The sequence below is a fragment of the Piliocolobus tephrosceles genome, chromosome 10 (genome assembly GCF_002776525.5).
Source record: "Piliocolobus tephrosceles isolate RC106 chromosome 10, ASM277652v3, whole genome shotgun sequence".
Lineage (NCBI taxonomy): Eukaryota > Metazoa > Chordata > Mammalia > Primates > Cercopithecidae > Piliocolobus > Piliocolobus tephrosceles.
The window spans coordinates 50,247,277-50,251,617 of record NC_045443.1 but is presented as its reverse complement, the minus strand read 5'-3'; the positions used below and the strand labels follow the sequence as shown (position 1 = coordinate 50,251,617).

The following is a 4,341-nucleotide window of genomic DNA, read 5'->3' as shown; positions in this document are numbered from 1 at the left end:
AAAAAAAAAAAAAAAAAAAAGAAAAGAAAAAAAAAAACTCAACAAACTAGATATAGAAGGGGATTCTTCTCAACCTGATAAAGAGTAGCTACAAAAACCCTCTGCTAATGTCACACCTAATGGTGAAAGTCTAAATGTTTTCCCTCTGAGATCAGGAACAAGACAAGAATGTCTGCTCTCCCTGCTTCTATTCAACACGGTACTGCAGGTTCTGTCCATGGCAATTAGGTAAGAAAATAAAATTTATTTCATATACAGCTGGGCACAGGGGCTCACATCTGTAATCCCAACACTTTGGGAGGCAGAAATGGGTGGATCACTTGAGCCCAGGAGTTTAAGACCAGCCTGGGCAGCATAGTGAGACTTTGTCTCTATTTTTTAATAAATAAATAACAGATCAACACACAAATCAGTTGTGTTTCTAGACATTAGAAATGAACGATCTAAAAATGAAATTAATAAAATAATTTTATTTACAAGGACATCAAAAAGAATAAAATACTTAGGAATCAATTTAATAAAACGAATGTAGGATGTATACTCTTTTTTTGTTCTGTTTTGTTTTGAGACTGAGTCTTGTTCTGTCACCAGGCTAGAGTGCAGTGGCACGATCTTGGCTCACTGCAACCTCCAACTCCCTGGTTCAAGCTATTCTCCTGCCTCAGCCTCCCAAGTAGCTGGGATTACAGGCAAGTGCCACCATGCCCAACTAATTTTTGTATTTTTAGTAGAGACAGGGTTTCACCATCTTGGCCAGGATGGCCTCGATCTCCTGACCTTGTAATCCGCCTTCCTCAGCCTCCCAAAGTGCTGGGATTACAGGCGTGAGCCACCATGCCCGGCCAGAATGTATACTCTGAAAGCTACAACACATGGTGGAAATAAATTAAGTATCTAAATAAATGGAAAGACATTTCATGTTAGTGGACCTACAGAATGAACACAATCTCTCTCACCACCCCCGTTGGCTTCTTTGCAGAAATTGACAAGCTGATCCGAAATTCATATGGAAATGCAAGAAACCCTTAATAGCCAAAATAATCTTGAAAAAAAAGAACAAACTTAGAGAACTCACACTTCCTGATTTCAAAAAGTACTATAAAACGACAGTAGTTTCAAGACAACTTCAAAAGAGACAAATAATCCAATTTAAAAATGGGCTAAGGATTTAAATAGACATTTCTCCAAAGAAGCTATACAAATGGCCAGTAAGCACATGACAAGATGCTCAACATCATTAGTGTGAGGGAAATGCAAATCAAAACCACAATGAGATATCACTTCACATGAAGATGGCTATAATAAAAAAGAGATAATAACGAAGTGTTGGTGAGTATGTGGGAGGTTGGAGCTCTCATACACTGCTGGCAGGATTATAAACCAGTGCAGCCACTTTGGAAAATGGTCTAGCAGTTCCTCAAATGATTAAATGTAGAATTATCATATGACCCAGTAATTCCACTTCCAGGTATATAGCCAAGAGAAATAAAAAACATTTGTTGAGGCAAAGAGTTATACACAAACATTTATAGCAGCTTTATTCAGAATAGCCAAAAAAGTGGAAAAAACTCAATTCCAATGCTGGTGAATGGGTATATAAAATGTGGTATATCCATACAATGGAATAGAATTTGACAATAAGAAGGAACATCCAAGCACTTGTGAGTCGAAAAAAGGACCGGGTGCGGTCTTCATTTCCTTTTTTTTTTTTTTTTTTTTTGCGCTGTCGCCCGGGCTCCGCCTCCTGGGTTCACGCCATTCTCCTGCCTCAGCCTCCTGAGTAGCTGGGACTACAGGCGCCTGCCACCTCGCCCTGCTAGTTTTTTTTTTTTTGTAGTTTTTAGTAGAGACGGGGTTTCACCATGTTAGCCAGGATGGTCTCGATCACCTGACCTCGTGATCCGCCCATCTCGGCCTCCCAAAGTGCTGGGATTACAGGCTTGAGCCACCGTGCCCGGCCGCAGTCTTTATTTCTATAGGCTCACACCTGTAGTCTCAACACTCTGGAAAGCAGAGGCAGCAAACTGCTTGGCTGGGGAGTCCGAGACGAATCTGGGCAACATAGTGAGACCTTTTTCCATTAAAAAAAGTTAGCCAGACATGGTGGTGCCCACTTTTAGTTGCAACTACTTGGGAAGCTGAGGTGGGAGGATAGTTTGAGCCTGGGAGGTCAAGGTTGCAATGAGCCATGATCAGACCATTGCACTCCAACCTGGGCAACAGAGGGAGACCTTGTCTTGAAAAACAGAAAGATAAGTGAAGTATGGTATATGCTAAAACATGATTGAATCTTCAAAACAGGTTAAGAAGAAGGCCATCTCAGAGGACCACATAGGGTATGATTTCATTTATTCGTTGACTGTCATTTTTGAGACCGTGTCTCACTCTGTCACCAGGCTGGAGTACAGGGCCCAACGTTGACTCACTGTAGTCTCGACCTCCTGGGCCCAGGTGATTCTCCCTCGCTCAGCCTCTAGAGTAGCTGGGACCACAGGCATGCACCACCACAGCTAATTTTGTTTTAAGTAGAGACGGATTTTCACCACATTGGCCAGGCTGGTCTTGAACTCCTGAGCTCAAGCAATCTCTCTGTCTCGGCCTCCCAAAGTGCTGGAATTACACGCATGCGGCACCACGCGTGGCACTTTTTTTTTTTTTTTCTGAGACAGAGTTTCACTCTTGTTGCCCAGGCTAGAGTGCAATTGCACGATCTTGGATCACCAAAACCTCTGCCTCCTGGGTTCAAGCAATTCTCCTGCCTCAGCCTCCCGAGTAGTTGGGATTACAGGCATGTGCCACCATGCCCAGCTAATTTTGTAATTTTAGTAGAGACGGAGTTTTCTCCATGTTGGTCAGGCTGGTCTTGAACTCCCAATCTCAGGTGATCTGCCCACCTCGGGCTCCCAAAGTGTTGGGATTACAGGTGTGAGCCACCACGCTTTTTCTGTTGTTGTTGTTAGACAGAGACTCCTTTCATCGCCCAGGCTTGAGTGCAGTGGCACAATCTCAGCTCACCACACTCTCTGCCTCCCGGGTTCAAGCGATTCTTCTGCCTCAGCCTCCCTAGTAGCTGGGATCATGGGTGCACACCACCATGCCCAGCTAATTTTTGTATTTTTAGTAGAGACAGAGTTTCGCCATGTTGGCCAGGCTGGTCTTGAACTCCCCACCTCAGCCTCCCAAAGTGGTGGGATTACACATGTGAGCCACAGTGCCCGACCTTGGCATATTCTTTAAAATTAATTAATTAATTTTGTTTTTGGAGACAAGGTCTCACTCTGTCACCCAGGCTGGAATGCAGTGGCACTATCATAGCTCACTGCAGCCTCAAACTCCTGGTCTCAAGCAGTTCTCCTGCCTCAGCCTTCTAAATAGCTGGGACTACAGATGTGGCCGCCATACCTGGCTGATTTTTTTAATTTTTGGTAGAGATGTGTTCTTGCTATGTTGGCCAGGCTTTTGTATTTGTAAAGAAGTCATAAACAGCATTATTACCTTGGTATATCATACTAGTCTTGTTGCTGTCACTTCACATTTAACTGGCTTTCCATCTTTCCTCCCTTCTCCCATAGTCTGGCTACACAGTGCATCCTTGAACTGTTAGCCCACAGGAGCAACACGCTTATTCCATTCACATGCCTAACACCATGCATTCCCAAGGTCAAAGTTCTGGTCCACAACCCTTCCCTATTGCAAGCCCCATGCTTGCAAAAGAATGCGAAGTAAAGCAGGCCTCCCGGGACAGCTAGCTCCAGTGAGATGATGATGGAAAGCAGAAGGTTGTTGGTTGTCACTTTTCTGGACCTTGAAGGGAGAATCTTTTGACTTTTGCACAAGTTTTCATTTGTGTTTCCCAGTGTACTCTTGGTACGCCCTTGCTGGTCCTATTGGTTCCCAGCTCTTTTGACATTTCTGAGCCAATCTGGTCAGTCTCTTGGGTGGCCCGGCCCAGGCTTTCGGTGCCTTGGAGAAGCATTGCCCTTTAAGACTGTAGCGTATTCATGTGCTCAATCTCTACAGCATATGTGCCATAGTTCATGACTCCTTGGTCCCCAAGCACGGCTGCAAAGATATACTTCTCGCCTCCAGGTGGAGTTGGGCAAGGTCCTTCTGTTAGTCTTGAAGATTCGACATCATGGGGTTATGGAAAGACAGGGGTACATAATGTAATTCCTCCTCCATCTGTGCCAGCATTTTGTTTGCTTCCTGTTGCTTTTCATCAAAATCTCTGATCAACTTCTCCTGGGTCCCTGCCATACCCAGCAGCCACTAGTACACCCCTCGGAGGCACATCTCATGCAGCTGCTCAAAATGCTCCGAGGAGGTGGCAGAGAGGGGCAT

General features: G+C 44.6%; 1 pseudogene; it reads right to left on the bottom strand.

Annotated features, from left to right (window-relative positions):
- Positions 1-3,524: 3,524 nt before the first annotated feature.
- On the bottom strand, positions 3,525-4,341 carry LOC111541759 (annotated as a pseudogene).